This window comes from Sciurus carolinensis, chromosome 4, assembly GCF_902686445.1.
Source record: "Sciurus carolinensis chromosome 4, mSciCar1.2, whole genome shotgun sequence".
Taxonomy (NCBI): Eukaryota; Metazoa; Chordata; class Mammalia; order Rodentia; family Sciuridae; genus Sciurus; species Sciurus carolinensis.
In genome coordinates, this window is record NC_062216.1 from 169,620,172 (window position 1) to 169,647,048 (window position 26,877).

Genomic DNA, 26,877 nt, shown 5'->3' on the forward strand with positions numbered 1-26,877 from the left:
CTGGTCGAGAAAGCAGATCGGTACTCAGTCGGAGCGCCCACAGACTACGATTCCCGGCAGGCTGTGCGGCCATCTGACCACGCCCTTCCGGGGAGGTCTGCATTCCCGCTCACGCAACTTTATTGACAACGGCTGCTGCTGCCTGAGACATGATGCTAGATCTCTTCAACAAGAAATTGGGATCCGTTTCCGGAAGGAAAAGATTCCCTTTCTTTGGTACCATGAAATCGAAAGCATATTGAAGGCGTCTACATAAGTAGCTGCAAATTACTTGATAATGAAAAAGGGGAAATAGTAACTATACTGGAGAAACCCTGGGAACACCACAATAACCGATGGTCCTGGTCCGCGTGAACTCAACAACAGGACAAACTGACCTCCATCTCACCCTCCCGATGTGATCCACTGAGGACGCAGCAGCATCGTCCACTCAGCAATGCATAGAATTTATCTGATGAGACAAGAGAAACCCAAGCTGAGGGACATCTTCGGAGTAACTGGTCTGCACCCGTTCTTTGTCTTCATGACAAAGAAAAGCTGAAGAACTGTTGCTGATTAAAAGAGGTGAAAAGTGGGCTGAGGTATAGCTCAGGGGTAGAGCACTTGCCTAGCATGCACAACACCCTAGGCTTCATCCCCAGCATCGCAAAGTAAATAAATGAAAAGTGAAAGACACGACAACTAAGCGCAATAAGTGACCCTGGATATGATTCTGTATGGAGGGGGGGGTGATATAAAGGACAATATTGAGACAATTAACAAAATTTCACTGTATATTAGATGATAGTATTACCCTGCAGTAATCTCGTACAATACAAATGACAGCCGAATTCCTACCCAGCCCTAATCTTGCTTATCTTTGAGGACTGGATGCCTGAAGGCCAGCAGTCTCTTCAGGTGGGCTCATGAATCTGATTGCATCTAAGATGGCTGCCAGAGTGACAGCCAGACAACCTCTAACTTCGTTATAATTTCATGCACATGCTAAGTCACACACACCCCAGCACCATGACAGTTGATAATCACCATGACAACCGGGAAAGAACCAGAAAAGGCTCAAAACAGGTGATGCCTGGATTCCCAGGAAAAATCTCTGCCCATTCCCAGAAAAGACATGAATATGCCTTCCCTTTATTAGTCTATCCTTCTCTCTCATTTCTTTTACCCTATCTTTATAACCTCCTAACCCCCAAGGAGCAGGAAGTTGATTTGAGAGTTAACTTCTGCTTCTCCTATTCTTGTCAAGAAAAAGTCTCCTTCACTGCTCAATCAGTGACTGGGTCTTGTTATTAGTTCCACAATTCCCAGAGGGAAAGAGAACTCAGACTTTGGGGTCAAAAAATTGGTAATGATAATATTGTATTGATGTTAAATTTACTTATCTTAATTATGATACTGGGTATAAGTATGATGTTAAAAAAAAGAGAGGGGGATCTATTTTCCACTGTCATCACATAGAACTCCTAAAATCCCTGCAGGACACCCAGCCAGTGTCTGCTGCAGAACCAATTGCTTGCTTGCTTGATGTGTGGGAGAAAACCCCCACATATCTGGGGTCACAGAAGTATTCTGTTTTGATTCTTCAGTGAGCAAAATAGGAAAAACACTTTGTTTTTTTCCTCTACATCTCAATAAGATTGCTCTTGTTCTTATGGGGGAAAACGCTTATATAAGTAGGGGAATGGAGTCTGCATTTTACCCTCGACTAGCTAAGAAAACAATGTGTGTATATAAATACATGGAGAGACACACAATGTTAATAAGTAAATCTGGGTGAACAATAAATGGGAGTTCTTTGAACATTTTTGCAACTTTTCTGTAGGTTTGAATTGTGGTTTTTTGTTTTTTTTTTTTTTTGGTGCTAGGGATCGAACCCAGGGCCTTGTGCTTGCAAGGCAAGCACTCTACCTACTGAGCTATCTCCCCAGCCCCTTGAATTGTTTAAAATATAAAAATACAATAGCTTTTCTTCTGTTTATTTTGGTTTTTGAGGGTACTAGGGATCTAACCCAGGGCCTTGCTCATACTAGGTAAGCACTCTATCACTGAGTCACACTCCAACCCCTCTTGAGTTTTAAAGCACTTTGTATATTTGGTACTGAGGATTGAATCCAGAGCACTTTACATCTCAGCACTTATTTTTTATTTAGAGACAAGGTCTCAATAAGTTACCAAGGCTGGCCTCAGACCCACATATTCTGGCCTCAGCCTACTGAGTTGTTGGGATTACCAGTGTTCAGAGACCATGCCTGGCTACAAAGTACTTTTTAGCCATTATATAAATAACATGCTTTAACTATAAAGGGTTCATCCCATATAAAACTGGATAAAGGGAAAAGAAAGTAAACATGGCCCTGAACTCTGACTCCCAGAGATAGTCCCTATCCACATATGCAGTCTTCTTTCCAAAGTTACTTCTTACAACTCAGCCCACACTTGCCATTGCTTTACCTGCAACTCAGAGTTAAACAGAGCATGTGTCAGATTCTTTCACACACAGCTAATTGAATATTTACAACCAGAAAGGAAGTGAGCATTATAACCACTCCTCCCGCATAGAGAGGAGAAATTGGCTTTCCACAGGAAATCTTACCTCCCTGTTCATGCAACTTCTGAGAGGTGGTCCTCTCCCCACCGTCCCTATTTCTGACTACAGGGCCCATGTCCAAGACACCATCCGCAGAAGCCCTTTGGTCATCACTCCAGTGGGAATGAGTCTCATCCTTCTGTAGGTGTCCATAGCAAACTTCAAACCCCACAATAGTTGGTCTGTAGCCCTGAGGGCTTTTTCCATCAGATTTAATATTTCTTTCTCTTTTTTTTTTTAGTACCAGGAATTCAGAGATTGAGAGTACCCAGAGGCACTTAACTAGTAAGCCACATCCCCAGTCCTTTTTATTTTTTATCTTGAGACAGGGTCTCATTAAGATGCTGAGGGTCTTGCCAAGTTGCTGGGGCTGGCCTCCAATTTGCAATTCTCCTGCCTCAGTCTCCGGAGTTGCTGGGTTTATAGGCATGTGCCACTGCACCCAACCCAGTGTTATTTCTTAAGACTTCTCTGGGCCCTCAGACTGAGACCTCTCAGAGGGAAGAGGAAGGTGGATGACAGGACATCTCAGATGATCCTTCCTTTCTTCACCCAGCTAATGGATCATGGGATTTGCAGAACTGGAAGGGACACTTGTCATCTTGTAACCAAAAGCTCGGTCCTTGTCCCTGATGCCAATTCAATAACGAGGGCGTGGTTTTGAGAAAAAGGAAAAAGACGTTTTATTGCTTTGCTAGAGACTTTGTCCCAGAGACTGATTCTCCCATCAGGAGGAGCAGGGGGCTTTTAAAGGAGCTCTTCAAAGGCCACGTTCCGGGTGTGCTTCAGGGGGTCCCAGGGTGCCCTGAAGTGTGTTAACATTCACTTGTTAATTTGGGAGAGATTCACTTCCCAGATCCTCTGGCAGTTTTCTCCTTCCTGTGGAGCACAGAGAGCTCAGGGTCTTCTAGCTCCCTACTTCCAGGTTAGGGAGGGAGAGGGAGAAGAGAAAAAGAAAACTTGTCCCTTTTAAAAATAAGTCTCAGAGCTATATTCAAAAGGGCAAGTGTTACAGTCTCTCTCTCTCTCTCTCTCCCCTGCCCTCTCCGCAGTTGTCACCTGAGAGCAGGGCCTGGCCCCGGAGGGCACTCCGCCTTTAACGGAAGGACACAGCCAGCCCAGCCGCCCCTTTCCTCATTTCAACAGATGAAGTGCGGGGCCCTGAGAGTCCAATAACCTGCCCAAATTACACAGTGATTTAGAGAGACAGTGGAAACCAAGTCTTGGGGGCCCTTTTAAACATGCACGTGCACACAAAGCAAGTCGCTCAGTGTGAGCCCAGTGTGAAAGGGGAGGGGGCTGGGGGGTGTCCAGACCTTTCTCTTTCTCTTGTGAGGCTTTTATTTATTTTTTCTTTCTTTCCTTTTTTTTTTTTTTTTTTTTTTTTTAATATTTTGAAGAGAAAAGCAGGCTGCCTTTGATTAGTCTGGTTTACTTAACTGAGTGTTTTAAATTCCATTCTGGTGCCTGAAAGCAAACTTAATTGCTCATTGTAAACAGAATAAATAACAATATTTATCCTGGTTTTCTAAAAAACTACCAAGGCCGTGGACTTGCCACTTAGTCAGATCAAAAACAAATGGCTGAAATATGCCAGACACGTGAGGAATGTGGGAAGACATTCCCAAGACCCAACCAGTGCTGGCCTGGGGCCCCCCGGAGAGAGATGAATCTGCCCACCCGCAAGGCAGGGAGTCTCCTCCAGGGTCACCTCCTCTCCTCTCAGGGGAGAGGGTGGTGACATCATCTATGAAGGGCACTCAAATCACATACACCTGAAAGATAGAGGCACAACACACCCACTTCAGGCCCAGGACTCCTGATTAGAAAACAGTATTATTTTATTTTATTTATTTTAATTTTTTTTCATACATGTATATAGGGTAATAACGTCCATCTCAATCCACCATTCTTCCCATCCCCACCACCCCATCCCTCCCCTCACTCCCCTCTATACAATTCAAAGTTCCTTCATTCTTCCCTACCTACCTCCCACTATGGATCAGCATCCACTTATCAGAGAAAACATTCCATCTTTGGTTTTTGGAGATTGGCTTACTTCACTTAGCATGATATTCTCTAGTTCCATCCATTTACCTACAAATGCCATAATTTCATTCTTCTTTAAGGTTGAGTAATATTCCATTGTACATTTTCTTTATCCATTCATCTGTTGAAGAGCATCTAGGTTGGTTCCTTAGTTTTGCTATCATGAGGCGACCTTGGGCAACTTAGTGAGACCTGGTCTCAATATAAAATTTAAAGGAAAAGGTCTGGGGATGTGGCTTAGTGGCAGAGTGCTTGCCTTGCATATTCAAGGCCATGGGTTTGATCTCCAGTACCACCAAAAAAAAAAAAAAAACAAAAAAAAAAAACCTGACATTCATTTTTTGAAATTAATATAATGTAGAGCATAAAGAAGAAAGTTAGGGCTGGGGATATAGCTCCGATGGTACAGTGTTTGCCTTGCAAGCAAAAAGTCCTGGGTTCAATCCCCAGCACTGCAAAAAAAAAAAAAAAAAAAAAAAAAAAATTAAAAATTACCTGTGGGTTTTGTTTTTTTTTTTCCATAACAAAAATGTTCTGTGGATGAATGAATGGGAGAATGAATGGATGGATGATAAATGAATGGATGGAAGAATATGTAATAAAGAGAGCAAAATGTTAACAGTGGTAAATAATCTAGAACATGTGGTACATCACTGTGCAGTGCTTTTGACTTGCTGTGTGTTTGAATATTTTCATAACACGTTGGGGACAAATGAGACTATATTTTATTGCCCCTGTTCCATCCTTTGTATTGCAGTTGTCTGTGACCAGCCTATCACACCCTTGAGGCTTATGGATTCTCCTCTTCTCTTTTTTTTTTTTTTTTTTGCGGTGCTGGGGATTGAACCCAGGGCCTTGTGCTCGTGAGGCAGGCACTCTACCAACTGAGCTACATCCCCAGCCCTCTCCTCTTCTCTTTTTTATGTCACCTTTGTCACCCTCATGTTTGACAATCTGAATTCTATGAATTGTGTCCCAGAGAATACTTTTTTAAAATATTTTTTGAGACGTAGATAGACCTTTATTTTATTCATTTATTTATATATTGTGCTGAGAATCGAACCTAGTGCCTCACACATGGTAGGCAAGTGCTCTACCACTGAACTACAACCCCAGCCCCCGTTTACTTTATTTTTAAAATAATAATCATGTGTACATCAATGCTTTGCATGTAATAGCTCACTAAATCCTCGTAGTGACCCTATATTCATATTAGTCAGGATTCTCCAGAGAAACAGAAACAGTAGAATAGATAGACAAATTTCTAGTTCACAAGTTCTTTTTTTTTTTTTTTTGGGTGCTGGGATTGAACCCAGGGCCTTGGTGCTTGCAAGGCAGGCACTCTACCAACTGAGCTATCTCCCCAGCCCCTGTTCACAAGTTCTTATCTTTTTAAAAAAAATTTTTATAGTTGTAGATGGACAGCCTGACTTTATTTTATTTATTTATTTTGTTTTTAATGCAGTGCTAAGGATCGAACCCAGTGCCTCACACGTGCTAGGCAACTACTTTGCCACTGAGCTGCAGCCCCAGCCCCCTTACCTTTTTTAATTTTTAATTTTTATTTTTTTTGCAGAGCTAGGGAACAAATCCAGGGCCTCATACACATTCTCTATCTCTGAATTGTACTCCTAGACTCCTGACAAATCGTAAAATCTACATTCAACAAGCTGAAGACTCAAGAAAGCTAATGGTTTTCCTCCAGTCTAAAGGTGAGTAAACTCAGAGTTAATGTTTTAGTTTGAGTCAAAAGGCAGGAAAAAATATCATTGTCCCAGCTCAAAGACGAAGAGAAAGAATTCCTTCTTACTCAGGGGAAAGCCAGGATTTGTTCTATGCAGACGTCCCACCAACTGGATGAAGTCCATCCACCTTACAGAGGGCAATCTGCTTTACTCAGTCTATACATTTAAATGTTAAACTCATCCCAAGAACACCCTCACGGAAATACTCAGAGTAATCTTTACCATTATTTGTCTGAGTGGCATCCCATAGTCCAGTCAAGCTGACATGTAATATGGCTATCATAAGAGCCTGTGGAATGAGGACAGTCATATCAACATCAGACCATATACATGATAGCTCACACCACATAGCCTTGGTCTGTAGTAAGCTGTAGCCATCTGGGTTTGTGGAAGTACATTCTGTAGCATCTGAATGTTGACAAAATCACCCAGCAACATATTTCTCAGAATGTATCCCCATCCTGAGGCAATAGATGGCTGTTCTCTTGTTACCCCATCTTAGTTCAGGCTGCTATAACAAATGCCATAAACTGGGAGCCTTAAGCAGCATAAACCTATTTCTCATAGATCTGAAGGCTGGAAGTCCAAGATCAGGATACTAGCATGGTCAGGTTCTGCTTGGTAAAGGTTACCTTCCTCATTTACAGATGGCCACTTTCTTGCTGTATATTCTCCTGGCAAAAAGAGAGAGAGAGAGAGAGAGAGAGATCACCTCTCTTTTAAGGACACACTAATCCCATTCATGAAGGCTCTGCCCTCATGACCTAATTATCTGTCAAAGGTCCCACCTCCTAATACCATCACATTGGGATAAGAGTTTTAACATGTAGATTTGGGGGGACACATTCAGTCCACAGCACGGAGAGAAAAGGAACCTAGGCCTAAAATGGTGCATACATCTTCAGGGCCCTCCCCTAAATTCCAAGTTAAGATCCCTTGTTGCAGGACTAGGACCTGGGACTCTGCTGGAACTGTGGGGCAATGAACACTTGCTGAGAATAAATGAGCCCTGAATGTGGTTGCAACTCTGGTTGTCAAATGCTCAGGCTCTCCCAGAAATAAGGAGGCCTAAGCCTGGTACTGAAGGTGCTCACTGAAGAAGGGATACAGGAATGATATGCCTGTCAGTTCCTTAAGATCAGGAGCATGAGCCTTCTTGGATTCCCATTCTCCAGCAACCCACTCCAATGACAATGGGGATAACTGGTGACAAATCTGGATCTAAAATGTCCACATTATGGTACAATGGTCATGCCTTAGAGGTGAACGTTCTGGGACTAAATCCTGCCTCTGTCTCTTTCTTAAATGCATGACCTCAACCAGGCCACTTAACTACTTTGTGTCTGTTCCTCACCTAAAAGCAGGTAAAAACAAGGTTTTGGAAAGGATAAGAGAATCAACGGATGCAAAGTCTTTGTTTCACAAGTGGTAGCTGCTACTGACACTTCAGCTTTAATGTGGAACACAGAGCCCTACAGTCCAACTTCAGAACTTTCTAGAAAATAACCTACTGGTGCCAGGTTCTCCTCTCCAAAGCATCCCCACCTCTGACTGGGGTCTTGTGATAAAGGCCCCTTTTACCATCTTGGGCAGTCAGAGCAGTTTAACAAATTGATGCCACACTGAAGTCATGGGGTGTGGGGGGGGTGCTGACATTCAGCTGAATCTCCTTTAAATGATGGACATTCCTCCTCTAACGATATATGGTATTTCACTAGGACCTTGGGACTGAAGAATCTCCACCCTATTTGCCAGTTAGTTCATTTGGGGCAAGATGTGGCAATCCAACTGGCTTCGGCAGTCTCTTCTATAAAATGAGAGTGATTATAACTATGGTGGCAAATAAACTGTCCATACTGTTCCACTGCGAACTGCATAGGAGAACTGACATCTATTTGGCCCTTATTGTGGAAGAGTAATTGCACTACCTGCTTAACAGGCATTATTTCATTGTAACAAACCTTGAACAACAAATCCTTGAAACAAACTTTATATTGATTCAGTGCTGTTATTTTACAAATGAGGAAACTGATACTGAAGGATTGCCTGGGGTCACACAGCCAGCAAGTAATGGAGCTAGGGACTTGGTCTTCACAATTTCACCTCATTGACACCATTACATCACCCAGTCACTCAAAGTCATTTTGTCACTGCCTTTAGCCCATGATCTTGAACCTATCCCAGGCCACATATGAACAGCAGTGATGTCTGAGGCCACTGGCCACTGCTTTTGTTTATGAGAATGTCCTCTTCATGCCAGAGTCTGTCTTTTCTTCCTTTGTTAATCTCAGTGGTGAAGAGGGGAGAAGGAAGTCACAGAAGAAAGAGCTTAAGAACTTCTAAAGGTGCAGTGCATTTTCTTCTCCAAGTCCTCCTTAAAGCAGAGGTGGTGGAAAGTGTCAGAGGCCATGTAAAGGACAGAGACTCTAGAGACACAACTGTCGCCTTAGACAAGCCATTTAATCTCTGAGTTTCAGTTGCCCGTATGTAAAATAAGCCTGTTAAAACCAATGTTCCAGGATCCTTGTGAGAATTAAATTTAAGTCAACACAGCCTTAGGTTCTTGACTGTCCTAGCACCTACCACTCCCACTCCGTGTAAATGTTTACAATATGTCTCACTGGACTGGGAACACAGTGCAGTGGTAAAGTGCAGGGCAGTGGTAAAGTACTTGCCCAGTGTGCATGAGAGGCCCTGGGTTTAATCTCCCGTACAATCTAAATAAATTAATTAATTAAAAAATTTTTTAAAATGTGTCTCGCCATTGTATCCCTAGTTCCTAAAATTCTGTCTGCCACAAATGTTTGTGGAAGAGATAACATTTGTAAAGAGAAAATCTGTGAGGTTCACAGCTGATCGGCAATAAATTAACATACACATAAACATTTGTGTGCATGAAATAAAAAAGGGGAAGAGGAAAATTTGAGAGAACTCTCACTAGGATGTGGATCCTCCAGAAATTGACAGGGCTGGTGTAGTGGTTGTGTGGGATGAACTCTATTTGGAATCAGAAACTCTGGATGCAAATCCAGCCTGACCATTACAGCTCCAAGGCAGTGCATTGGATGCTTATAGCTGAGCTGGTCTGTCCGCTTAATCTGCTCTTACTAGTGGGCCCTCTAAGTGGGCTCAAATCCTTCCTGGAAAGAATTCTGACAAGATTTTCTCCTTGGTCAAATTCTACTTAAGCTTCCCTGAACTCCCTGAACTTTCCAACTAGGCCAAGACTTTTGGACTCCCGTGTTTATCTCTCTGCATTGTCCAATTTTAGCAAGAATCCTGCCAAGTTGGTTTAGCTAACCACCCATCCTCCATGTCTGATCACTATCAATATCTTATCTGGTTCCTCATCCACCGAGGTAATGTTGGATCACCCTGGTCTGTCTTCATCAAGAATCCTGTTAAATGGGTTTAGGCAGAAACACCCCTTACCCTTCACGCTTCCTCTTCATAATTTTCTGTCTACTGACCCTCATCGTGCTCGTTGGCTATCAATTCCCAGTTGCCCTTGCTGTAACCGGGGTTTAGCCCATTATCTCTCCGCCATTGCAAAAGCCCATTGCAGTGGTCCCTACACCCACCATGAGCCCCCTCCTGCCCTTGAATAAAGTCTGCCTGCTCTTCTTTAACAAGTGTCGTTGACGCCCCCGCTAACTTTCTATACATAAAACCATAGTCAAATGAGATCCTGCTCCGTTAGTCTCCGGTCCTCATTCAGAGAGCACAACGCAATTTTGGGGAGCTATCCATGAAAGCACCTGGGAATCCGGGACTTCTTACTCACATAGGGAGAGGTGGAGGCTCTGGATTTGTCCAGCATCAGCCCAGAAATGCAGAACTGCCCAAAGAAAACCCCCTAAAAGGAAGGGCGCGATTAAAGAAAATAAAGGTGAATTCCAGGCATGAGCTTTACACGGGGGAGGGAGGCTCTCCGACTCCCCACCCCCTTCTCCCTAGGTGCGCAGCCCGCGCCGCCCACCCCGGGCGCTACTAGGCGAGGAGCCGCGCTCTCTAGGACCCGAGAGGAAGAGCTGCAGCGAGACGGTGCCTCCAGCGGGTGCTGCCGCGAGCGGCCGGCCGAGGGGCTGGAAATGAAAGTAAAGCGCTCCGGAGCCACATGGACGGAGCTGCCGGGGCGGCGGCGCCGGGAGCAGGATGCGGCCGCCCGTAATTAAATAGCATTTACTCTTATTATTACTAATAATAATAACGTAATCATACCTCTAGTCATAGCATACCATTTATCGGGCTCGGCGCAGGCCCGCGGGGAGCGCAGCCCGGCCGAGGTGAGTGCTTGGCGCGGCCGCAGCTCCGCGGGGGCAGAGGCCGGGGCCGCGTCCGGGCGGGCGGCGCGCGGGGGCTGGGGGCGCCGGGGCCGGGCCGGGGCGGAGGCGCGGGGAGCGGGTCCAGGCCGGGGCCGCGCGCCGTGCCCCTGGAAAGGGGGTTTTGTAAAGATAAGGAAATCGCCCCTCGTCGCCACTAACTCCTTTTTGGGGACCCCCTGGCCGCCCCCGTATCCTGTCCCCAAAGTTTCAAAGTTATCGTGCGCCCAGGGCCACCTGCCGCTGGGGAGGTCCGGCCGCCCCTGCAGCCCCCAGGGGGTGTCTTGGAATGTTCCTGCGTGGGGGGCTGTCCACTCGGGGTCTGGAGCTTTGGGGTGCGCGGATGCTTTGCCCGGCCCCGCGCAGGAGGTCGAGGGCTGGTAGGGGCCCCCGTGCCTTTTGTGTTCGCCTCGGCTCCGCAGTGCCTTAAGTTGGAGGGGCCGTGGCTAGGGCCGGGTATCACGGCCGCCCCATGGGCCACCCCTGCCGGCTGCGGCGGCCACGCGAGTCCGGGGATCCAGGGCCTGCAGCCGGGCCCTGAAAGAAGGGGCGTTAGGGAAGGGGGCGCGGTCTGGGCCGCTGGGCAGGAGGGCATTTCCGGTCGCGGGATCTGTCCCCGGGCCCAGGCCTGCGAGATGGTCAGTCGCCGGGCGGGCGGGGTGGCAGGGCAGTTCGTGGGGGCTGTGGGGCGCGGGCTCTGGGGGCGCGCCGGCGAGGCTGGGGACCCTGGCAACGCGGAACCGACCTCGGGCACCCCCCTTCTGCCCTCAGTGGGCTGAGCCGCCCCCCCCTGCGCCCCCCCCCCCCCCCCCCCCGTTTCTGACTCTTCCTGTCTTCGTCTCCAAACTGGTCGGATGTTTATACAGTGCCTGGTTTAGGGGTCCTTCAGAAAGACAAACAAAGCCGTTTCCCCGGGGGCGCGGGGTGGAATCAAATACGGACGGTTCACTCTGAGAGCAGGATGGCTGTGGTGCCTACATGGCACCAGCTGGGAAGACTGAGGGCTGGGGCTGCAAATGGGAGTCTAAGGGTTTGAAGAAGGGGGCTGGGCCTGGAGTGTAGACCTGGGGCCCACAGCAGGGTAATCAGGGGTTTCATTTCCCCAGTTGCTAGCCCGGTCTTTGGTTCTTAGGCACCAGACTTGGAACCCCAACTTCTTGCCATTTCCCTCAGTGCCTGCAGTTCATCCAGTCTGATGAAAATAGCAGAATGCAGATCCTTGAATTTTCACACAAATGCGATAATTATAGTACAGTTAGCAACTGTGTTGGACACAAAATCCTAGCAGAATCTTTCCTTCTACTACCAAGACTCCCCCTCTTCCCGGCCCCCAACCAAACCCTTCCTGATCTTCTTCCCCACTTGTACCTCCCATGGAAGTTGACTGCAAGCTAGAAATAATGTGGGGCCCAAACCTTACAGCTTTGAGACCAGGGGGTGCCTTGAGCTGGGAAGGAGAAATCTGTCTCCAGGAAGGATGAGTCTGAGGGTGGGAGAGAGGCTTTGTGATCCATGAACTGGGATGAGGTTTGTGCAGCGAGTTCTGAGCTGTTGGCTGTTTGCTTAGGTTGGACAGTTCAGAATTTGGTTTGTTGAATTATTTAGAGGCTAAGTTGGGTGGGGTGAGCTGATCTCTTGATTCTTAGGTATAGAAAAATTGAGGTATCAGTAGGTTTGGGTTTGAGAAACTGAAAATAATATATTTTTTTTAAATGGCACTTTTTAGTTTGTAACAAAAGGGCTTTCACATATTAGCTCACCTGTTCTCTGTAGAAATTATATCCGACAGATGTTTTTCAATCTTCATTTTCCAGATGAGAAACCTGAGTTTTAGAGAATAGGGTGTCCTGCTTCCTGATTAGTTTTCTGACTCAAACCTTTGCCCTTTCTCAGAGTCCTGGACTACCAAGCAAGTGTCTCTGGTGAGCTGCTGTGGGTCAGGTGTGGGATTGAACCATTTATAATCTGGCTGGAAAGTGAGCCAATGAGAGAACAGGAAAGTGTTCAACTCTGGGGTCATTGCACTGGGGGTGGAGAGAAGAGAGCTCAGGGTAACCTGGAAAAGTTAAGAAAGGCTTCTTAGAGGAAGCAGAATTTGAGTGTGAAATAATGGGGAGGTTTGATCAAGGGGAAGAGCAAGGCAAGTCCTGGATTATTTCTGTGCTGGAAAGTTGGTTTACCTTCAGTTTAATTCTCACTATAGTTTCATGGTGGGTGGGCATTTTTATTTCCATTTCATTGAAGAAATTGAGGAACATAGAATTTGTGTGCCATCTTAAGGTCACTCTGCCAGATTTGAACACAGGCCCTCATGACTCTTGTGTGTACTCCTGTCCTCCATAACCACCTTCATCTCAGATACAGAGATAAGAACAGGAACTGGGATGATCTGAACTGCTAAATGCAACAGGGCTCGTGCTAAACGATCAGCAGTTTCCCAAGGCTAGAGAGTTCTACCTAACTGACTCTGTGTACCAGGTCCCTCAGAGCCAGCCCAGCAGAGAAGGCAGAATGGGGTGGAGGGAGGATGGCCCTGAGTATGGAGATTCTGAGTTCAGTTCCTTAGTGCCTGCTGGGGACTGGCTTGTCATCCAAGCCTTCCGAGGACAAGAGCTGGGTCCCATTCACCCTCTGCCTCGAGCCCTAGTGGACGTGCCAGGAGGACAAATCCAGCCATTATGTTGTCAAATTGAATTATATCTCAGTGTGGAGGAAGGTTTATTTTGCCTGGGGTTGAAAGTCTTCCTAGAAGAAGTGCCGTTTGAACGTTTGAAAGATAGGAATGAGGAAGGCCAGAAAAGGAGCATTCTAAGTAGAGATAGAGATGGACAAAGGCAGGACATGCAAAGAAGGAACAGGCCACCTGGTACAGCCACAGTACAGGAAGCAGATAGTTCCAGTTCAAGTCAGGCTCTGCCACTATAGTCCCTTTGGTTCTCTGGGTCTTTCTGTTCTGAAAATGAGCCCTGAGATTTGTGCATGTTTGATGGTAACCCATGCCTGGAGACAGGAACAAGAAAACTAAATGAAAGGAGCTAGAGGAATTTTACATTTTTTATGAATCTAACAAATATTGGTCCAGCAATCCCCTAGTGAGCAGGCCCAGTTGTGAGTCCTAGATTAATTTATTTAATCCTCATAACAGCCCTATAGGTAGGCACTATAATTATCCCCATTTTACGGATAAACTATAGCACAGGGAGGTTAGGTGATGTTGTGTAAGGAGCAGAGAAATGAAGGCAACCCAGGCAGCCTGGCTCTGGAGTTGGCTTCATGTGGAACTAGGAAGGAAGAGGGCAGACAGGACCCACAGCAGGACCCACAACACAGGCCCGAGCATGGTTCAGACAGCAGAAGGTGGAGGTGTCCTCAGGAAGGCTGGCTTCTGTGCAGCAGGAGGCCCAGCCCAGGCTGATGAAGTGACTGTGGTGTCAGTTCCCTGGGGCCTCCACAGAAGCCAGCTCCTTTCATTACACTTAATGGTCCATAGAAAACGGGCTCCTTTTCCTTCCTCTGTCATCACCAGCCCCAGGACTCCTTGCCGCCTTATTTATTTCCCCTGGTGAGTCTGTCTCTTTGCAAGCACCATGATGGCTTCTGCAGGTGTGCACTAGCTGTTTCCCCAGCAGACCAGGGGGGCCTGCAGGGAGGGGGTGCAGCTTCACTGCCTCACTCCAGAACCACCTAGTTGACTTCAGTTCAGTAACAACACCTGAGCCCCAAATGGGAGGCTGAGGCATGATGGCAACAATGACAGCAGCCATATAATATTTAGTGCCACCCTGTGCCAGCACAGTGCTTGGCACTTTCTTTGCTTTCTCTTGTTGAATCTGTTCAAAACTCTTTGAAGCAGGAACAATTATTATCAACCCCATTCTGTAGATGAGGAGAATAAGGCTCAGAGAGATTAAGGAACATATCCAAGATCACACAGCTGTGGTAGAGCAGGGAGTTGGCTTGAGCCAGTCCTGTGGGACTCTGGGGTTTGAGGTCTTACCAGCCATGCAGGAATGATGCCATCAAGTTACTTCTGGTCTTCACCAATCTGTTTTCTTCCCGCCCTCCTTCCCTCTTCCCTCTCTACTTCTCTCTCTTTCTGCTATTGGGACTTGAACCTCAGGCCTCACACATGCTAGGCAAGTCCTCTACCTCTGAACTTTGTCCCCAGCTTAGCCAACTCTTTCTTATTTGTCTGGAAATTATTATTATTATTATTATTGGTGGTGGTGGTAGTAATAGTAGTGGTAGTACTTGGTGTTGAACCCAGGGATGCTTCACCACTGAGCTACATCTTTTAACTTTTAACTTTTTATTTTGAGATCTTTTAACTTTTTATTTTGAGACAGGGTCTCACTAAATTTCTGAGACTGATCTCGAACTTGTGATCGCCCTGCTTTAGCCCCCTGAGTCACTGACATGCCATCTTGCCTAACTGGAAATCCTAACTACCGCAGACATTTGTATCATGCTTGTACCCACAGTCTCATTAACTGTCATCACAATTCTTCGAGGTAAAGGGACCCCTGTTTTTTTTTTTTTTTTTTTTTTTTTGCGGTACTGGGGATCGAACTCAAGGCCTTGTGCTTGCGAGGCAAGCACTCTACCAGCTGAGCTATCTCCCCAGCCCTTTTTTTTTTTTTTTTTAATAAAGTTTATTTAACAAAAAGTTTAATGTACGGGGGAAGCGGCAGGGCAGAGTGACAGTCGCAGCTGCTCAGGAGTTCCTCGGGACCCAGTGTCGGGGTAGTCCTGCTGGGGAGCTGCTGCCCCAGGGAGAAATCGTGTGCACTAGGCCGGTGCCCATTGCTGAACGGGGCAAAGGAAAAAAAAAAAAAAAAAAGTTTAATGTGAAAATGTACATGGCCCAATTTTTCTATCATAGTTAAACAGGCCTTTTAGAGAGGGGACACGGATTTCTCTGCTGAATAGCCATTATTTATACTTGTTCCAAGGCTTCTAACATGATAATACTATTTCCTCATATTCCCACCATTCCAGTATTGTTCTGTTGCCCATGATTTGCTGTATCCACCCATTCATCTGTTACAAGTTTCATAAAGGGTCAAATCCCCGCAATATTCCTTGGACATGTCTGCCACCATTTAATTTCAATGATAACTTCTTGTCCATCAATTTTTTTCAGCTTAGGAGGGTGAGCTTTGCTCATGTTGTCTACACAACAGGTTCAGAGATGCATTGAAATGGAATTGGCAGACTCCTTCATGCTCAGAATCCCTGTTCTTAAGAAAACTGAGATGGTCACTTGCTCTCCTGCTCTTCCCACCAGTTCCACATTGTGACTTGGAAAGGGAACAGGGCATCCAATTCCCTGAGACTAATAGCTGTGCTTTCTGGTCAGGCAGAAACCATTCATTGAGCCTTGTGACATTCCTGGGGTTTTCAGAGGTTGCCCTGGATCAGCAATGCTCTTGTTCCCTGGAGTGTTCCATGTCATACTGTACAGGTTCAGAGATGCAGGGCAGGGCGTCTGAAGTCCTACATTTCATGCCCAACTCCAGCACCCGCACACCCTAGTGCACCATCTGGGCATAATCTTTTCATCATTCTTGACCTTCTGTGTTTTTTTTGAACATGCTCAACTTGTTTCTACCCCAGGGCCATTGCCCTTGCCCTGCCCTCTGCCAGGTGCACTCTTACCTGTCCCCACCCCTTCCATCTTGTATGACTGACTCCTTGTCTCTCTTAAATGGCACCTCCTCCTAAGGGCCTTCCCTGAGCTCCTGGTTCTCCTCCATCACTCCCTGCCATATTTCCTGTTCGGGTTTCTTAACTCTTGTCTCTGTCTTTACTCCTCTTGTGCCTTTAACATCGACCTGTTCATTGGTCTGCCCACCCCTGAAGGACAAGTTCCACAAGAGCGGGACTTCACTGACCATGTTCCTCTGGTGCCTGGCGTGGCCCTCATACATAAGGCACATAGAGGCGCTCCATGGTTACTTGTTGAACACGTGAATGAAACCAGCACTGGCCACAGAATAGCCCTTACCACAAAGGAATAGTCTAGATGGAAACAGCAAGGAAGTCAGTGTTGACTGACTGAAAACTTAGAGGACGATTCTGTCAGTTGCAAGTCCTATCTCCACAGCACCCAGTTAACAGAAACTTGTATTTCTGACCTCCTCTAGGGGAGACACACTATGAAATCTGCAAAATAGTTGTTCCAGGTGGATATAATTAGCCCCATCTTGCAAATGACAAAACTGAGGCTCAGAGAGCTGCCCTGAAAACCAGCACGGGACATTGCTGAGATTTTAACCCAGGAACAGTAGACTCCATGGATCACTGCACTGTCCCAGCCCACCTCCTGTTGCCATTAGGCATCAAAGCCAGCAGAAGCCCTGGAGGCCAAGTGGTGCAGCCCAGCACCAGGAGGCTCTCTGAGCTCCCCCCAGCAGAAGCAATTTCCAGCCCACTGCTCAGGGTCAGAGAAAGCACTGTACCATGTTAGGCCTTCACTGAGCAATGGGACTTGGGATGATTTCTTTTTTTATCCTTTATGCTTTATGATTTCCAAGGGTTTTATAATGAACTTCTGATGCTTTTCTATTTAAAAAAAAAAAAAAAAAAAAAGGAGGGTTTTTGTAAAAAATATTTTTGGATGTTGACAGATCTTTACTTTATTCACTTATTTATATATGGTGCTGAGAATCAAACCCACTCCCTCACACATGCTAGGCAAGTGCTCCACCACTGAGCCGAGACCCCAGCCCAAGGAGGGTTATTTAAAAAAAAAAGTTTTTTTGTTTTTTTTTTTTTGTAAATGGACACAATACTTTATTTTCTTTCTTTATTTCTATGCGGTACTGAGGATGAAACCCAGTGCCTGTGCTAGGTGAGCACTCTACCACTGAGCTACAACCCTAGTCTCAGGAGGGTTATTTTTTAAATGTCTCATATTAGCACCACACTTTGTGGATCCTGAAGGAGAAGCTGGAGGTGGGGAGAGTCTGGAAGGTGGGGGTTTGGACCCTTTCTGTATATTTGGCCCCAGTTTGTGGGGAAGGTGAGCAAGATCATCAAAGTAAAAGCCCTTTGTAACCAGATGACTGCAGAAGGAAGGAGAGTTTGCTTTGATGCTGACTCTTAGTTTGATGGTGGGGTTGAGGGGAAGCCTGGGGCTGTTTCCTGAAGTTAGGTTTCTGTAGAGATGGCTTGTTGCAAAGAAAGCAACAACCTGCAGGTTTCTGAGGCTTATGGGCCTTTATTCCACATTTGGTCCTGAACCTGCATTCCTGATGTAGCTTGTGCAGCACAGGTGGCTTTGACTTGCTCCCTCACCAGCAGTGTGGCCTAGGGCCAGTCACTGTCTTGTCCAAGACTTAATTTTCTGTGGACAGTAGGGTCATGACACCTACCTTTGAAGTTATTGTGCAGTTAAATGATTCCTTAGGATAGGGCTTCTGAATCTCAGACCACTGTATTTAAATGCATAAAGTGAATACGTAGAATTACAAAGGAAACTGATTCTCCTCAACTGCAGCTGAAGTTTTTATCAGTTCACTAAAAAAGATTTACTAGTGAGTCTAATGCAACTACCATAATTTTGAAGATGCGATGAATATAAATATTTTGTTATCTGCAGTAACTGAAATGTGATAGGAAGGGATCCCAGTGTGACAGTCTCACGTAGCTGCCATGTATTGCTTATTGCCTATGTTCATAATTGGAGGGAATGCTAAAAATCAGATAGGGGCTATTAGGATGTTTTCCTATCCAAGTTTCAAGGCCCTGCATGCCTCCATTGAGAATCCTTAGCGTAGATGCTGTTTGATGCTTGCAAGTCACCTGCAAGAGTGAGGTAAGGCCCCTTCCTGACCTCTGGAGCAGAGAATCCTTGGTACTCAGACATCCTCATAGGTATCATGGGGAAGGGATAATGCAGACAAAGGTTGCTGACTAGGGTCAAGGATGAGGAAATTAAACCTTCCCTGCTCTTAGTAAGCCTTTGAGGGCCTGGTGTGTCAAGAGCCATGCCAAGTATCTTTGGAGATATTGTAACCTTGGGTAGCATATCTGCAGTCTTGATGGACAGTGCTCTTTAAACCTGGGGCAGTGTGTACAGTAGAGGAGCACTGTTAGGTTGAGTGTGGACCTCAGAGCCAACTGCCAGGGTGCAAGCACCTGCTCCATGACTACTGTGTAATCCTAGCAGCAAATTACTTCGCCTCCTGTGCCTTGCTTTCCCCATCTGCAAGATGGGTCTATCATAGTTCTTCTTCTAATGGGATGTTGTGAGGATGAAATTATATTTAAAGCGCTTAGGGCAATGTGTGGTAGGAGAAAGTGCCTGTCAGTGATGACTGATGTCAGCATACTCACTCTTGTCCTAGGATTCCTGGGACACTCCTCAGAATAGGTTCCTGAGCAATGTTTCTCTGGGCTGCCCAACTCTGAGTCAGATACAACTTCTGCTTCCAAAGAGCTTGTAGTTCAGAGGGAGACGGAGACTTGGGTATGTAATTTCCAGTAGCGCAGAAACCAGGCGAGGAGATCCACACAAAGAAAGTTTTATTTGCCATTCAGGGTCTGACAAAGGCCATCACTCTGGAAAGTGAGAGAGGCAAGAAGAACTTAGCTCTGGGGCATTTTATAGGGCGGTTTGGACTGCTTGCCATAGGGTCACGTGAGTTCGTGTGAGCTGCTTGTGTAAGAACTTACGATGGACTGACAGGACACGTAAGGGGATGTTCTGGTGGGGTGGTTAATGGAGGTGGGCAGGGGAGGTTACAGTTTAACTTTTGTTTTCTCTGTAAGTACCCCTCTAGGCAGGAAAGCAACTTAGGGTAAGAATTTAAAAAGGCTGGATAAGCCTTGGACCTAATAGCTAGACCAGTGCAGTGGTTGTGGTGAGCATAGGGTGCTGGGCTTGAGTGGGGATATGGGAAGGAAGGCTTCCTGGTGGAGGTGACACCTCAGCTGAGCTTTGAAGAAGCATGGGTGTGGAGGATTTCCCACACAGAGCAGGAAGCCAGATGGTTGCTGGAATGTGACATTCCTGGCCAGGCCATGGGCCCGGTGAGGCCAGGCATGCCCTGCCTTGTCGCAGTCATCTACACCAGGTGCTTGGACTTTGTCCGCCTACTAGTGGTAGTGGTGTCACTGAAAGTTCTATTTGTTCTCTCTCTCTCCTTACCAGGGATTGAACCCAGGGACACTTAACCACTGAGCCACATCCCTAGCCCTTTTAAAAATATTTTTAGTTGTATATGGACACAATGCCTTTATTTTATTTAGTTTTTTTAGTGGTGCTGGGGAATGAACCCAGTGCCTCATGTGTGCTACCCAGCCCTTTTTATTTTTATTTTGAGACAAAATGAAAGTTGTTCAGGGCCTTGATAAGTGCTGAGACTGGCTTTGAACTTGTAATCCTCCTGCCTCAGCATCCCAAGGCCCTGGGGTTACAGGTGTGGGGCACTGCAGCGCATATGTAGTACTAGGGATTGAATTCTTCACACATGCTATACAAGCCCTTTGCTACTGAGCTACATCCCCAACCCCCTAATGGTGACATCTTTTTTTTTTAATTATTATTATTTTGTAGTTGTAGATGGACAGAATGTCTTTGTTTTATTAGTTTTATTTTTATATGGTGCTAAGGATGGAACCCAGTGCCTCACACACTGGGCTCTGCCACTGCCCCTAATTGTGACATCTTATATAGCTGTTGTACATTATCAAAACCAGAAAATTGACTGGATATGATGGTGCATGCCTGTAATCCCAGCGAATCAGGAGGCTAAGGCAGGAGAATTGGAAATTTGAGGCCAGCCTGGGCAATTTAGCAAGACCCTGTCTCAAAATAAAAACTAAAAAGGATTGGGCTGTTGCTGTAGCTCAATGGTAGAGTGTTCCTGTGCTTAATTCCCAGCACCACACACACACAGTGGGATTGGTACATTACTGAAATACAGAGCTTATTGGTTTTCACCTTTTTTTAGGGACACATGTGTGTGTGTGTGTGTGTGTGTGTGTGTGTGTGTGTGTACTTGGAAGGATTTTGAACAGGGCATCAACCCTGGCATATTTCTTAGACTGGTACCCCTATCCCCTGAATAGGAACAGATTGTTGGGGGCTGTCAGCAAGAGAAATAAGGGCCTGTGAGTCATGGCATGGAGTATAATACTTCTCTAGAGTGGAGAAGTATTTAGGAGGTAAAGGTGGAAGAAACTGGGGATTGATTGTGAATAGATAATGGTCAGAGCTCTGAACAGACTTGGAAATAATGGAGGATGAAGAGAATGAGAGAAGATGCCTAGATGTATTCTGTGGAAGGAAACCCAGCCCAGCTAGGATGGGCACCAGGGAGGACTTTGAACGCAGAGGTGGGTCTTAAGGATAAGTAGGAGGTGATTAGGTGTGGGGGAAGGGCATCCCAGATAGAGGACCAGGGTTAGGAAAAGCATGGAGATTATAGGTTGCCTGGGCATTGGACATCCAGGTCATGCTACCCAGGTGAGAGGGATGGTCTGAAATACTGGGGAGGGGGTGAATCTGGTGGAAGGACTTGTGAGTCATCAGCATGACTCAGGAGATCATGAAATGCAGGAACTCATCTGGGGAGAACAGAGAGAACAGGAGCATTGTCCCTTAAATGGAAGCTTGGAGCTTTAGTCTTGAAACCTGGGCAGAGGGAGAAGAGCCCCACAGCAGAGACAGTACGGGACAATCTGAGGTGCGAGGAGGAACCCGGAAGTGGCAAGTGCAGCCCAGAGTCCAGGAAGAAAAGAGTAAAAACCTGCCCTGGCACTGAACTGAGCAATGAGGAGGTCCTTGGGAAGCGCCATGCAGTGGAGCAGGAGTGAGGTTGTGGAGACAGCGAGACCAGCTCCTAGTGCAGTCAAGAGAGGAAGGCGTATTTGCACATTATCCAGGAAGGGGATAGGGATGGGGAGGGAATTTGGGGGCACAGGGCACTTGAGTGCGATGGTGGATGGAGGGGTCCTGGAGCTGGGTCTGATTCCTTAATGGAAGACAGTCAAGGTGAAGGCGATGACTCTGGGGCCAGGATGCCAGGGTTTGAGTCTCAGCTCCACCATATGTCATGTCTGTGACCTTGGGCAAGTCTCCTAATTTTTCTGGGCCTGGTTCTTTTTCTGCAAAATGGGGATGATAACAGTATCTCAGAGGGCTGTGGGAGAGCTTTGAGGAAGTTATTATATGCCAAGTGATCATGACAGCCCTTGATACATGGTACCCACCCAGCAGGGGCTATGTTGGCCTCTTGTCAGTCGTTTCTTTTGTATTTCAGACAAGAATAATACTTACTCTGTGCACAAACTTCAAACCATGATGAAGAAAACAGAAACAAAGTATCCTGTGCCTCAGCTCCTTGTGCAGATCCCAGAGAGAACCAGATAAATTGCAGAATATTCTTTCAAACTTTTTTTTTTTTTTTTAATCCACTGAGCCACATCTCCAACCTTTTTGTTTTTTATTTTGAAACAGGATCTCACTAAATTACTTAGGGCCTGGGTAAGTTGGCTAAGGCTGGCTTTGAACTCATGAGCCTCCTGCCTCAATCTCCCAAGTCGCTGGGATTACAGATGTGTGCCACCACGCCGGGCTCAAACTCTATGTATAAACACATACCATGATGTGATTATACAACACAAAGTGTTTTGAAATCTGCTTCCTTTTTTGCTCTCAACTATGCATGTAGGCATCTCCATAACCATACATATATAGATTTAATAGCTACGTTGTATTCCATGGTATGTGGTATGAGTATATTACAGTTTAATTAAGTTAATCCTTTACTGGTGGACATTAGGACTGCTTCTAGTGTTTCATTTGCTCTTAAGAGTAATACCTTCAGAGGGCTGGGAGTACAGCCCAGCGGTAAAGTGCTTGCCAAGCATGCATGAGGCCTTGGGTTCAATCCTCTCAGTACAGCAAAGCAAAATTAATACATTTGGGTTCAAATATAACTGACTATTTGTACAAGAATTTGGGTAGGTTAAATTCTTGGAAGTGAAATTTTGGAATCAAAAGGATATTTGAACATTTGGAAGGCTTTTGGGTGCAAATAACAGAATTCCTACCTCAAAATAGGAATTCATCCCATAAGAAAAATGAGGTCCTGGGGCAATTAATATTTGGAGTCAAATTTGTCATTAAACACCTTTTGTCTTTCTGCTTTACCATCCCCAGAGCGTTCACCTTGTCAGATTTCTTTTTCCTGTCTTTGTCCTCTTTTTATTTTTTGCACCATCCTGGGGGATCCAACCCAGGACCCTGTGCATGCTAGGATAGCACTCTACCACCAGCTACTCCCAGCCACTTGTGGCCTATTTTAAGCATGAAGAAAATCTTTTGGCTGGCTTCTCCTTTCTCATTGGTCAGTTTGATTTCATATGTCCTTGCCTAAGCCAATCACTGATCAGACAAAAGGACTGTTGTGATTGGCTGAGCCTGGTTAAGTGTAACCTAGGTGCCTAGGAGCAGAACAAGATTGAAGCTTTGCCTGGAAGGAATAAGCGAAATTGGCTGGCTGCTGGGTAGGCAGCTGACAGGGCCTGCCTTGCTCATCATTTTGATAGAAGTCACTAAATTGCTTCACAAAGTTGGTTCCAGTGCACAGTCACAGTGGAATTCCTCACCTACATCAGGCAGACTTCCTTCTTAGTCTTATGGTTGGAAAGGAAGGGGTTTCTTGTTTTAATGGGTGGTTCTTTCATCAATCTGACTATCTTTTTTTTTTTTTTTTTTTTTTAAGCAATACTATTTTTTTCTTTTTACTTGTAGATGGACACATTTATTTATTTTTAGGTGGTGCTTGAACCCAGTGCCTCACAGGTGCTAGGCAAGTGCTCTACCACTGAGCTACAATCCCAGCCCTAGTATGAGTATCTTTTATTAATGATTCATATTTCCTGTGAATTTCCTATGTATGTTCTTTGTCTATTTTTCCAAGTAATAATGATCATAAAATAATATTAAATGCTTACTATGTGCCAGATATCTCATTTGTCACAACCCTATAAAGCAGATATCATTATCCTTGTACTTGAGATGAGGGAAGTGAGACACTCAGAAGTAAATTGTTTATCAAGTTTAAAAAAATTATTTTTGTACCGGGGATTGAATCTAGGGGTTCTTAACCACTGGGCCACATCCCCAGCTCTCTTTATTTTGGGGCAGGGTCTTGCAGAGTTGCTTAGGGCCTCACAAAGTTGCTGGTCTTTTTTTTTTTTTTTTTTTTTTATTGTAAACAAATGGGATAGATGTTGTTTCTCTGTTTGTACATGGCGTAAAGGCATACCATTTGTGTAATCATAAATTTACATAGGGTAATGTTGCTTGATTCATTCTGTTATTTTTTCCCTTCCCCCCCACCCCTCCCACCCGTCTTTTCCCTCTATACAGTCCTTCCTTCCTCCATTCTTGCCCCAAGTTGCTGGTCTTGAACACATGATACTCCTGCTGTAGCCTCCCGAGCCACTCAGATTACAGGCATGTGCCTTCGCGCCCAGCTTTGTGTATCATTAATGAGAGACCTTGGAAGCCAGGCGTGATGGTGCATACCTATAATCCCAGCAACTCTGGGCACTGCAGCAGGAGCATCACAAGTTCAAGAACAGCCTCAGCAATTTAGCGAGATCCTATCTCAAAAAAAAAAGACTGGGGACGTGCTCAGGGCTAGAGTGGTTGCTTAGCATGTAGGAGGCTCTCGGTTCCATCCCCAGTGCAGAAGGAGAGATGGGGCAACCTTGGACCAGGTGTGCACCTGGTTATGTAGTCACACACGTTGAGAAGTCCCTAATTCACAGCCATATTTCACAGTTTTTTTTTTTTTTTTTTTTTTTTTTTTTGGGTGCTGGGGATTGAACCCAGGGCCTTGGTGCTTGCAAGGCAGGCACCAACTGAGCTATCTCCCCAACCCCCGCCATATTTCAAATGGGAAGAGCCCACTTGAGGCAGGTCCAGTATGAAATTCCTAAATTATAAGACCCTGACATTGGGCTGTGGCAGCCACTCTGCCTGGCAGGAGGATCCTGGGCAGACCTGGGCCTTAGTTTCTTTCTTGGACTTTTCCTTTTAAAGGCAACAGGTCTGATTCTCGAGGTTTGCTTGACCCATGTGCCTTTTGCTCTTCCACCAGGTGCCCTCTGAGTCATCCCTGACACTCACCCTCCAGGGAGATCCCCTCCCTCTTCAGCCAAGAACCACTGACCTTTTAACTACCATCTCAGCAGATTGTGCTGCCGTAACAAAATGCCATAGACTGGAACTTAAACAACTGACATTTATTTTCTTACAGTTCCAGAGACTGGAAGTCCTAGATCAAGTTGCTGGCTGATTTAGTTTCTGGGGAGGGCTCTCTTCTTGGTTTACAGACCTCACTACATCCTCAACAAGGCCTTTCCTTGGTGTGTGCATGAGAGGTAAGACAAGGAAAGAGCAAGCCTGCTGATGTCTCTTCTAAGGACACTAATCCTGTTGGGTCAGGGGTCCACCCTTATGACCTCATTTAACTTTGATTACCTCCATTTGGACCCTGTCTCCAAAGTCACATTAGGGACTGGAGCTTTAGCATATAAATTTGGGGATGACATGGTATTTAGACTATAGCATTAAATTCATGCATGGAAAATATATTCATCTTATCCCAAAAGCCCCAAACCCCTCAATTTTTTTCATAGTAAAACCCAGGGTGCTCCACCACTGAGCTACATCCCCAGACCTTTCTTAAAACTTTGAGAGTCTTGCTAAGTTGCTGAATAGTTGGCATTATAGGCATGCCAACCACTGAGCTCTGCTGCACCCTGCCTCTTGTCTTTCTGAGCCCCCTCCAGAATCACCTTTAATATCCGTATTTCTACTGAACAGTGTCCTTCATGACTATCTAGGCTTTTTTTTAGCATGCAGCTCAAAATGTCTCCACCTTCTACCCTTCACCCAGCTGCCAGACTACTTCTGCATTTTCAGTAGCAGTACCCCACTTTTCAGTACTGTTATCTGTGTTAGTCTGTAAGATTGCCATAACAAAATGCTCAATCAGGACTTCACCTTCATAATCTCACTTAACTTAAATACGCCCACTGGGCCCTGACTCCAAGTGTGTATAGGATTAGGGCTTCAACATAGGAACATGGAGGAAGACACACCCATCTAGCCCATAATAACCACCTTGGATAAATTTCCTTCCAGAGGAGGAAGATGGAGGACTGAAAGTGTAGGGGGTTGGGTGCTGCCAGGGCTGGGGGGCAGTCCTGGCTATTGTGGATCAGGCTGTCTGGTGCCCATCTCCCCAGCCTCTCTGAACCCAAGCTCCAGGCTCACTGTGTGACCTAGGACAACTTTCCTAGCCTCTTTGACTGTGTTCCTGCTCAAGGTTGTTGTGAGATCTGTAAATCTGGGTTGTTTAGTTCCCACTCTTTTATGCCCTTTTCCTTCAAAACCACCTTGAAAGAGGAAGCCTGTAGTCCTTGCCCCACCTACAAATCCTGTGTCTAGTCTTCTAATCTCTTTGACCTTTACGTCTGCCATGTTCTTCAATGCTCATTCCCATCTGCACAGCCTCCTTGTCTTCTTTAAATACACCAATCAGGTGCCTACCTCAGGACCATTGCACTCACTGTTCCTGTGTGGAACACTTTCCCCACGTGTTCAAAGGCCAAAGTGGCCACCCCTGACCCCCAACAACTGGCGCATCCTGTCAGTGTCACATTTTATCTTTGCGGCACTACACTGTATATTTGTCTGTGTCTCTTGCACCAGATCATATGCTTTAAAAGAGACATTGTCAGCTTTGTTCATTGCTAAATCCCAGCCCTCTGAGGACACTGGGGTAATCCTTGTTGCTTATTCCATGGGTGGATGGTTAGACCCACTGAAGCTCTTCATCCGTTGTAGCTGTCCCACTGGTTGGCTTCTGCACTAGCAGCGAGCCCTTCTAGGGAAGGGATTTAGTGCCCAGATGAGGGCCAGAAGCACCTGCTTGTGTTTAACAAGCGAATGGGGTGATGTGGTTTCCCTCACTTGCCCCGGCTCACGCGGGTTATGTCATTGTGCCTTTGGTAGTTTTTCTTCTAGGAAGTGTGCTTATTCCCATCTGTCCCTCGATCCCAGGGTCTGCACTCTGCAGGTGCCTGGCACTCACAGTTGCATTTGGGAGTCAGAAGTGTAATTTTTTTTTTATTTCGGGGACTC

At 45.9% G+C, this 26,877-nt stretch overlaps 1 protein-coding gene, 1 long non-coding RNA gene and 1 pseudogene across 5 annotated transcripts in view; 2 read left to right on the forward strand and 1 right to left on the reverse strand.

Moving 5' to 3' along the window:
* Positions 1-164: 164 nt before the first annotated feature.
* On the forward strand, positions 165-8,219 carry LOC124983785 (uncharacterized). The gene is made up of 3 exons (XR_007108496.1): positions 165-564; positions 6,213-6,348; positions 8,100-8,219. It is a non-coding gene; the product is annotated as an uncharacterized LOC124983785 (long non-coding RNA).
* Positions 8,220-10,377: 2,158 nt separating this feature from the next.
* Positions 10,378-26,877, forward strand: part of Zc3h7b (zinc finger CCCH-type containing 7B) — a 55,354-nt gene continuing 38,854 nt past the window's right edge. For 3 of the 4 annotated variants that reach the window (XM_047548948.1, XM_047548951.1, XM_047548949.1), the window contains exon 1: positions 10,378-10,667. The gene's annotated coding sequence lies outside the window, so the exon portion shown is untranslated. The remainder of the gene's footprint in view (positions 10,668-26,877) is intronic. The other variant, XM_047548950.1, reaches the window with a different exon arrangement.
* On the reverse strand, positions 15,640-15,833 carry LOC124982390 (small nuclear ribonucleoprotein G-like; annotated as a pseudogene).